We start from the raw sequence: 11,053 nt of genomic DNA on the forward strand, positions 1-11,053 counted from the left end.
AATAAACTGAAATAAATCCTAAATGCTAAATGGAAGACTCTTTACCCTTTAATCATCTACAGATGTTTAAAAATATTTCCTCTTTTTTACAGCAGACAACAATCTAGAATAATGGTGACACTGCCCACTGGGACTCTTCCACAGGCTCTTAGCACCAAGCTGTGCTCTGGCTTCAGGGTGTCACAAACAGGACTGAGCCCCTCGTTACGCTGACAGCGCCCAAGCACAGCCTTCTCACAGGCACCAGGTGAAGCCCAGAACTAATGTCAGCCTTTGGGTACATGATTAGTACTTCGGTTCTCTTTTACCTGACATTATGCTCCATTAAGTGCCTACTGACTTGCTAGAGGGAAGGGACGCCATCCACAGGGACTTGGACAGGCTTGGGAGGCGAGCCCACGCCAACCTCATGAAGTTCAGCAATACCAAGTGCAAGCTCCTGCACCTGGGTCAGGGCAATCCCAAGCACAGATACAGGTTGGGTGGAGAATGGCTTGAAAGCAGCCTTGAGGAGAAGGATTTGGGAGTGTTGGTTGATGAAAAACTCAACAATGCACACTTGCAGCCCAGAAGGCCAACCATATCCTGGGTTACATCAAGAGAAGGGTGACCAGCAGGTAAAGGGAGGTGATTCGGCCCCTCTGCTCTTCTGCTCTGCTCTTGTGAGACCCCATCTGGAGTACTGTGTCCAGTTCTGCAGCCCCTAACATGAGAAGGATGTGGAGCTGTTAAAGCAGGTCCAGAGGAGGGCCACAAAGATAATCAGAGGGCTGGAGCACCTCCCCTGCAAGGACAGGCTGAGAGAAGGCTCTGGGGGAACCTTATAGCGGCCTTCCAGTACCTTAAGGGGCCTACAGGAAAGCTGGAAAGGGACTTTTTTTATCAGGCCAGGTAGTGACAGGACAAAGGGAAATGGCTTTAAACTGGAAGAGTACAAATTTAGACTAGATATTAGGAGCAAATTATTCACTGTGAGGGTGTTGAAACACTGGAACAGGTTGCCCAGTGAAGCTGTGTCTGCCTCCTCCCTGAAAGCACTGAAGGCCAGGCTGGATGGGGCTGTGAGCAACCTGGTCTAGAGGGGGGTGTCCCTGCCTACAGCAGGGGGTTGGAACTGCAGGATCATAAAGGTCCCTTCCAACGCAAACCAGTCTGTGATTCTACTGCATATGTTGTGATTCTCAACCGGCAGAAGAATGTGAAGTACTCTGGCTCTCAGGCACGGAGCTGAGGTGCGTGGCGGCTCCTCGCTGGGAGTTTTTGGGCGAGCTGCCTTCCGCCCGCCGCCGGGAAAGGAGCTGTTCCGTTCCGTACTGCGGAACTCGCCTGAACCAGAAGCATACGGAACAAAACCAGTCCGGAATTCTGCGACATTCCAGGTTAATATGTGCCACCACAGATTTTATTTCATTTCATTTGCTGTAATACAAGATGAGATCCCTCGTTTACATTTTTTAATTAATTTTGCGTTAAGTAATTACTAATTCTTCAGCAAGCTCGAAGAAGGTCCCGAGGGCGCAGAGATCGGCGGCCGGGCACGTTGAGCGGAGCCGTGCTGCCCCCTAGCGGCAGCCGGGGGGGGGACGCGGGAGGCGATGCCAGAGCGGGGAGGGTTTGCGTTTGCAGAGGTCGAGGAGAAGAAAAACAGTGCGCACGTAAGCGGCTGTGTCTCTCTACGAAGCTGGAGGAAAATCTGCGTATTAACTTACACGGGGGAGCCATCACATGTGAGAAACTTCTACACTTCAATAAAGTTGAATGTACAAAGACATCTGGGTAGATATGGACCAGAACTTCACCTAACGTTTGAAAGGCATTTCCCAGGTTCCTGCACTCCCCGGGGGCACAGACACTAACTCCCTATTTATCTTCTCAGGGAACAAGTGGTCAGTGATGACATTTTTTTCTCTCTTGGCACATGGCAGGCTTTGCAGTGTACTCGATGACAAAATATATGGGCTCTCTCTCAGTTTACTGTAGAATAATAGAATCATAGGATAGAATAGCTTGGATTGGAAGGGACCTCAATGATCATCAAGCTCCAACACCCCTTCTACATGCAGGGCCACCATTACATGTGGAGATATGGAGATACCTAACACTAGACCAGGCTGCCCAGGGCCCCATCCAACCTGGCCTTGAACACCTCCAGGGACGGGGCATCCACGACCTCTCTGGGCAGCCTGTTCCAGCACCTCACCACTCTCTTAGTAAAGAACTTATCCCTGATATCCAACCTAAATTTTCCCTCCCTTAACTTAAAACCATTTCCCCTTGTCCTGCCATGATCTACCCTGTAATTTCATCAATGAATTTTTAAAAGCTTTCTATTTTTTCCACATTCCTGATCCCTAAATTTTTTCCAGATCTTTTAAAATTCAATATAAACATGACCTTGTAGAATATATCTTTTGTGGATTTCCTCATAGTAATCCATATCAGACTGAATACCATTGTTCTAGAACTATGTTCTAGAACTATGCTTTTTGGGTTCATTCTTACATCCTTTTTCCAATGGTTGATATTTTTCACCATTTTCTTTCCCATCTCTCATCTTCTCTCAGTATTTCCATGCTTGTGTTTTGTTCAGTCCATTAAATCCTGCACCAAGAAAATACAGCACTTCAAGCTTGGTCAGTGGACAGAGTTGGTCTGCACTAATCATACAGCTCAACATGAAGAAACTGGCAGGAGGCCTCTCTATCACCTGAAACACCAGGGGATGCCTTTCATGACAGCTAGCTAAGACGCATCTGTCAATCAGTCACACCTTAAGATTTATATTCTATGCAGCAGAATAATTTGGCTGGTAGATCCCTGCTCAAGGAATGCTCAGACTCAGCAAGGTGAAGATTGGAGAAACAGGCAAGGTAGCAAAGCTGTAAGGAGCTCAGGGGCTGAGCTGCCCATAGGGCAATGTAACTTGTACAGAGATATAACAGGAGAGAGGAATGAAGATTGATGGGAGAGTTGAAAAAAAGTCCAGTATTGCTGTGTTAAAGTCCTTCCTAAATCCACAGCCTTTTACAACTGTTCTCAGCTCCAGTAGAAGCTGGACAGGAGGCCCATCACTGAGGCTTTCAGTGGTGTTCAGGAGTCTGAGATGGAAGGGTAGAAGGGAGATATCAAGCATCAGACAGGATGGGTAAAGCAGGCAGCTTATCACAGGATCGCAGAGTGGCTGAGGGTGGCAGCAGGCTCTGGATCCATCTGGCCCAACCCCTGCCCCAGCAGGGACACCCAGAGCAGGGTGCCCAGGGTCACCGCCAGGCAGCTTCTGACCATCTCCGAGGAGAAGATCCACAGCCTCGGGGCAGCTGTGCCAGTGCTCAGCCACCCACACAACACAGAAGAACCTCCTGTGTTCCAGTTTGTGACCTAGCATTGGGCACCACTGAAAAGAGCCTGGCTCTGTCTTCTTTGCCCGTTCCATTCAGGTGTTTGTGGACACTGATGATACCTACTCTCCATCTCCTTCTCTAGACTGCACAGTCCCTGTTCTCTCAGTTTCTTCTGCAGCAAACTGCTGTACCAGACAACTGCAGCCAGTCAGCATTCCTCCAAACTGCCCATGTTTGAACAGCGGGGGTTAATAAGGCTGATGGAATAATAACCATGAGAAGATACTAAGCACAGCATAATGAGTTGTGGTCGTGCAATGGGAAACTCATGCGCATCTTCAGAGGCTACAGAACATGAAAATGGATGGTCACTAAAGGACCAGGCCATCAGATTCAGGCCATCATGGATGGCGTTCTCTCCAAGCATACTATAATCTGATGAGATTATGGAATGCTGGGCGGCAGGGGGGGGAGAGATTAAAGTCCCTCCTCCTTGAGGAACAAAGTAGGGACTCAGGAGGCCATTAGTATGTTAACCATAAGCAAAAGTGTACTGTGAGGGATGCAGGGAATGCAGACGAAAATCTCAAAAACTAAGGCTTGTGCCTGAGAGGCCCAGAGTCACGGTATCACAGGAACACTTGTGTTGGAAGGGATCTTTAACTGTTAGACATGTACACAGAGGTCAAATGTTAATATACTTGTAGTGCTAACTTGTTGCTGGTATTGAGTTATACACTTGTTGTACCTGAAGTGGATGTATTTCATTTAAGCCTTGGCATCCATATCCAGACCATGAATTCTATTTATCCAGTACCCCTTTTTTGCTGCTGGAGGGAATCTTTCCAGCCTCAGAGAAAGTAATCAAAATCTGGAGATGAACCCATCAGTATTACACCACCCTGTTTCTTCCTGGACTCTAGCAGCCTCATGAAGATAACAAGACTTCACTCCAGTTTCTCCACTTTTTTTTGTCCCAGCAGGTCCCCTGTCCCTTCTTGGCAAGAATACTGCCAATTATTCTATTTTTATTGCAACTATCTGACAACAGATGTGATTGTGAAAGCCGAAATCATTTATTCAGGATTTCTCAATTATAAGGTAAGGATCTATTTCATTTGTCTGCTCGCTTTTTGTGTGTGTGTTTTTAAAACATTCACAATCATGATGAAAAGCAAAAAATATACTCATCACACATTCTAAAGGTTTCCAAGCCAGAAAGCAAATAAAAAGAACTCAAAGCTCAACTCAATACATAAATCTCATTATTTTTAAATCAGTCTCATGCTACTTTGCAGTCTGATTCATTGTGTTTTAATGCTGAGAACTGCAGTAACCAGCTAACAAGAGTCCTCTTCCTGGTGTGTGGAGAAGAACATGCCAGCCAGATGTCGTCCCAGGCCAGGAGATGAAGCACCACTGCAAACATGAAAACAAGCTGTCAGTCCAAGCTGCCTAATGCAGTGCCTGCTGGGCCTGTGCCAGCAAACAAATGCCTGAAGCAGAAGTTTTCCCAGTTCTTACTCCTGTTCTCTCCCTTTTCAGCATGCTTCTATGTTAGGATCTTACAGATGAGACTTCTGAACAACAATTCATAACTTAAGTTGTCTTTCCTATGTCTTCTCCTCCCCCCCAGACAACAGATGGTTAGTATCAACAAGAGTCCTTTAAAGCAAAGTTTATTGAATACAACAGGAAGCAAAGGAATACTTTACAGATGGAATGATTATCCCAGAAGGTTAAAGGAGAAGTATTTCTGAAGACAGAGCAAACCAGAGCCCCATGCAGAAAGTCCCAGACCAAGACTCATCATTTGCAGATTGTGGCAGCTAGATGAGAAGCCCAATGATGCCTCCAAGTTCCCCAGGGGAGCCAATAACAAGTGAAGGCCATGTCAAATACACTGATCTGCTACAGTTTAGTAAAGATTTGGGGTCATCACATAAGGAATTGACAGAAAATCAATAGGGATTAAGCTCCAAGACCCAGGACTTCACTGTCTGAGTAAGCAGTGAAGCACAGACGCAGATGTGTTACTAGAAACGTTTATTCACTCAGTAAGCTGCAGCTATTAGAGATCAATATAATCCTTTTACAGGGACTGGACAGTGCTCTTTCCTTGAAGACAAGCAACTGAACTATTCAATACCGGTGCAATTTCTATCTTCATGTATGCCCATCCATGTAGTCTTGGTGATCATTGCTCTGTTATATGCAGGGATTAGTCCACCCTAGCCAGCCCTATCTAGAACTGCAGTAGTCCCAATGTCCCAATTAGGTCCCCCTTACTAGACGGATGTAGAGAAATTTGTCCTCTGTAATGTGAAGTCTGCAGCAATTTCATGAAAGAATGAGCCCCAGACATAATTTTGCCTGGGCTATCTGATGTGCTAAAAATCCTGCCAAATCACTGACCTTGTGGTGTCAGGGCTGTTATAGAGCTAAGCATGTGCTCCTGTGCAAAGGAGCAATCTTGCCTGTTCCCATCACCTCTCCTCTATCAGTCCTAGTACTTATTTATCTGCATGGTCAGCCACTCCAGCAAGCTGATTCAGCTCACTCTATGGCCACATGGTTACTACCAGTACCAGTGTGTTGAGGAGTGCCAATATGGGGACAGCCTGCAGTACATCAGCATATTTAGTTCATGAAATCTGCACCATGTGTGCATAGTAAATCTGGTGCATCTCAACCCCTTGAGGATACTTCTTGTGTGTGGAACTCACCCGGCGCTTGCATGGTAAATCCAAAGCATTCCAACACATCAGTCTTGAAGGGCACATGCTCTCAGTGCTCATCTCAGTGTGACCACTAATTCTACCTGATATGCACAGGCTGCGAAGGATAATTCTGGGCACCTACACAGCACATACAAAATGTGCTCATTTGTTTCCTAGGCTCTGGGTTGCTCATTTATCTATGGGAAGCTAAGTTCTACCTAGAGCAACAATAATTGCACCCATACTTCTGTCTGCAATATCCCAAATTTCCTGCCTTTACCTCCCCATGTGGAATCATAGAATCAAAAATACTGAAAAGACCACTAAGACCACTTAGTCCAACCATCAGCCCATCTCCACCATGCCCACTAATCCATGTCCCTCAGTGCCACATCTCCACATTTCTTGAACACCTCCAGGGACAGTGACTCCACCACCTCCCTGGGCAACCTGTGCCGGTGCCTCACCACTCCTTCTGAGAAGAAATTGTTCCTGTGTCCAACCTGAACCTCCCCTGGTGCAACTTGAGGTCATCCCCTCTCATATTATCACTGTTACACGGGAGAAGAGGCTGACCCCCACCTTGCCACAACTTTCAGGCAGTTGTAGAGAGTGGTAAGGTCTCCTCTGAGCCTCCTCTTCTCCAGACTGAACCATCCCAGTTCCCTCATCCAATCCCCATAATGCTTGTGCTCCAACACAAGATGTATACCCAGATGCTGAAAAGGGAACTATTGCCCCTAGCTCTTCACTCCACCTTGCTGCCAGGAACTACCAAGCCCATCAGAGGGCCGACAGAAAGGAGTTCACCACTAACATATGAGAAGTCTAGTGACTGTCGTACACTGTCGATTAAAATGAGTATACACCCAGTACCTGGCAGAAAGAGTTTAGTCTAATGATTCCTATGAGCACATAAACCAGCAGAGCAGCTAGAAGGAATGAGGAGTCACAGCAGGGGAAAAGTTACTTAAACCAAATGCAGGGGACTATACAGAGTTCCTTTACCAGTGCCTTTCAAACAGTTCACAAAGCAGTCTGCTTTCAGGTGGCATAAAATGTGAATGTAGGATACTTACTGTTAGATGACTGAAAAAAGTACTGCCAAGTTTAATTTTTATATTTTATATGAAAACAGTTTTAGGTGAATCTTCCTGAGCACTGAAGTTGAATGTTTTGGAATTAGGAGAAATAAATTTCAGTCCAGCATGAAAAATGTGCACTGCACTGAACATGGTCTTTCCCCGGTGCATTCTTTCTTCCTTCAGTTTTCATTTCATAGATGTTTGATTCCAGGCAGAGGAACTCTGAGTTCATGAGAAACATGGGAATGAGTCCCAGGGAGAGGATTTTTTCCCTTGTTTTTCTGCTTAATGTAAGAGTAGGAGAAATAAAAACAATGAGGAGCCAAGCTGCAACCTTTTGCTCCGCACAACTTCCTGAAATTTCTCCTGAGCAAGATGAACAGTGCTGCAGCAAAAGCAGCTCGTGCTGAAAATGGCATCTGTGAGTTACTCTGCAGAATTCAGACACAGTCCCATATTTACCCCATCTGCTTCTTCACGACAAACTACTTGTCTACCCAGGTGTATAATTAGATATAAAGGAGTAATTTAAGAGGAATATCCTCCTAGCTTTTACTAGCCTCACCAGACAAACAATAGAAATCCTGTTTTAAACTAAGGAAGGACAAAATGCACTAAAAGCTACACAGGAAACAGCCCTGAACTGCACGGGATTTGGGCTAAATGATTTTAAGGCTGTGAGCAGATGTCTCTCTTGGAAGCAGCAGAACCAGCTGCTCTCCGTCACCACCCTCGAGCTCAAGCCGACCTTCACCCGCGGCAGCGCAGAGCGTGTCGGTGCTCCGCCAGACAGACCGACCGGGTCAGATTAACCAGTTCAAACCGGGTATTTGAACTGAGCCACGGGAACTTTCCTGCAGGGGATTAGCGCGTTCCTGCAGAGCCTGCCCCGAGCTGACAGCAGATCCGAGGGCATCCCTGGCATCAGAGAGGCAACGAACAGCTGAAAAGGGGCAACGTCTCCATAAGGCGCTGGCCCCGCGCTGCAGACAGCAGCACTGCACAGAGCGGTGCCAGCAAAGCTCTCTGCTCCTGGCCCAGCTGCAGCTGCCCATCACTGCCCGAGTTATAACAGGAGCTGCGTTATAGCTCCTGCACTGGGCGAGGAGCAAAGCAGGGCTCAGGAGCAAGGGTGGCCCACTGACACAGGCCCAGAGGGAGCTGCTAAATGGTGGCCGTCTGCAGCCTAAGAAGCTCTCTTCTTCCTTGGTCTCAATCTGTTTTCACTTTAAGCCCGTTTTACAGTCTGGACTGAGCTGGGATTTAGATGTATTTTATGTGGCCGGCACCACCCACCGTGTCTCACAAGGGATGACAGTGCCTGCCACAAGTCATTTACAGGCCAAGAGTGAGTGCAGGCTCCCACAGACTGAAGCGAGGCCTGCTTGTTCCTCCTCACCATGGCTTTTCCCATGACTGTCCAGATCCCTTGGCAGTCCCTTCCCTGCCCTGTGGCAACTTCAGCTCCTCCATACAGGCTGAACAAGCTTTAGATGCTTTCTTCAGTGTCTGGAATGTCGTTATGAATCCCAGAGCCATGCAGAGGTACAGGGAGCAAACCCACCCAAGCCCCGGTGGCCTGCTGCTGCCTGGGACTAGAGCTGATGGCACCAGAGTCCAGCAGGACGCCTGGAGAAGGGGGTACATGCCAGCCACCAAGCCTTGAAACAGCCTTGCTGAGGGCACCTCATCTCCTCAGACTTCCCATTTGTATCCTCCTGTCACTGGACTGTATAATTCCACAGTTTAAAGGGTTTTTGTTTGTTTGTTTTCCCCAGTGAATCTAAGGGAGCAAGGAACACAGCTCCTAAAACCTTCACTGCACTGCACTATATATGGCCACAGATCACCACTCTGTGCAAATAGAAGAGCATGCAGAGTTTGTACAGTTTAAGCCTCATTACCTTCTTGGTATCAAACAAGAGCCCGATTCAGACTGTCTCACCAGGAACTGACTTGTTAGAAACCACAAGGTAAAAATCAAACACAACAGCTTCACCTGCTCAAGAAAATATTGAGAGTGGATTCTTTGTATCTAACCCACTGATGAAAGAAGAGAGACGTGGATTGGGCCAGTAGAGCTGAAAGCCCCATCAACAGGGACTAATATAATCCAGTCCTATACATTTTTAACCTGCTCAGCCCTGCCCTCTTATAAAACAGGCATTTCAGCAGCTGTATTTCTGTTAATTGGATGTGTTCTTAAACGTACATGAGGAAAACCACATTAAAGCCTCTCATGATTCCAGATAAGATTTACAGTTAGCACATGTAAGTGAAATGTCACTCAGGCCAAAGGAATTGTTCCTCCTTTGTCTGCTACTGCAATCCCTGAACTTGATCCTACATTTCCATACTCCCACAAGTTTAGTGTGGACTCTTAACACAGTGCTGCAACCCCACCTCAGCAGCCTGCTGCCCTCCTGCCTCGGAACTGGCACAGGGGCAGCTCCGTCTCAGCCAGCCTTTGCTGTGGCTCTGGCTCAGATTTCCTGCTGCTGAAACTCTTGCCCTTTCCATCAGATCCTTGCGTGCTTAGTGGGCTGGAGGGAAAAAGAGACAGGGAGTGTCTTGCTTGGGTGGGAAGGGAGGCCTGAGTTCCTGTCGTTTCCCCTGTGATTATTTCAAGATTTTTCAGTAACAGTCTTTACAGGATGGGCTGGGACGTTTTATCAGAGTTGCACCAGATTTCGGTAGAACACTTTCCAGTGAGGTCCTTTCCAAACTGGGGCCCTGGGCCAGAGCCTGGAGACGTTGCCTCCCTGCAGCTGAGCACAGCCTCATCAGACTGGTGGATTTAGCCCTACTGCTGGAGAAAGAAGTCCCCACTGGTTCTTCCTGTAAAAGAAGGACAGGATTTTTGCTTTCATTTAAGAAATAATACATAGATCTTGACTGATGAAAGGCCACCTTGATGGTGCAAAGATAAATCTCTAGGTCACCTGCATGACAAGGGTAAAGTGCAAAGCTCCAAACTTGTGAAGGAATATAATTTGCTTCTCTCCCAGCTGTCCCTCAAAACTGAGGAGTGACTCCTCAGAGTACCAAATTCTTTTCTTACAGCCACCAGCACACACATTTGAGTTGATGCCTTTTATCTGAACTAGACGATGTCTTTTTCCTACATAAACACTTCTTTGAGTTTTTGGTTCCCCCAGCAGATCCCTCAGGGATCACCAACCTTCTTCCCACACCTCCCATCTCACTATAGCACAGGCAAGCCTGGACTGCTCCTGCTGCAACTCATCAGTATACAGCCTTTAAAAGCAATAAGAACACAAAGGCATTTGAAACTTTCTAAATCACCCTTTGCTTTCCCAAACTCTCTCCTTTTAGCCAGACACACTGAATGGAACAACTCGCCAAGTGAACAGGAAACAACAGCTCCTTCCTGCTCTGCAGCCCCACCCTCCTACAAGGAACTCGCTTTCTGCAGGGCTGGCTTTGGTTACGTTCCAGCACCAGCTGAATGGCATTCCCATTTGAGCTTGTGTTACTCATTTGTTGCCATCGAAGTTAAGTAAAAGATCGAGAGATCCATAATGTCAGCTCAATCCCAGAAAGCTACAGCAGAACAGCAGCTCTGTGGCATTTGAGGTGGAAATATTTTTCTGTTCAATCTGACTTCCATAGATATTCTAAATTTCACATACCTGCTTGGATTTTCAGGAGTTTTTATGTGACTCACGACAGCACAGAGAATGAATAATGATCTTAGTTTGGGATATTTTTAGACACAGACTCTTGGGGAAGAACCTCAGCTTTTAAGTATGATGTTATTATTAGCTTGTTGGGTTTTGTTTTGTTTTGTTTTTCACTTGAGAACACCAAACATTCTCATATAATCCAAATTTATCCCATCTGCACCCTCTACACATTTCACATACATTGTGTTCATGAACAGAGA

Source organism: Lagopus muta, chromosome 1 (genome assembly GCF_023343835.1).
Source record: "Lagopus muta isolate bLagMut1 chromosome 1, bLagMut1 primary, whole genome shotgun sequence".
In the NCBI taxonomy this organism is placed as follows: Eukaryota; Metazoa; Chordata; class Aves; order Galliformes; family Phasianidae; genus Lagopus; species Lagopus muta.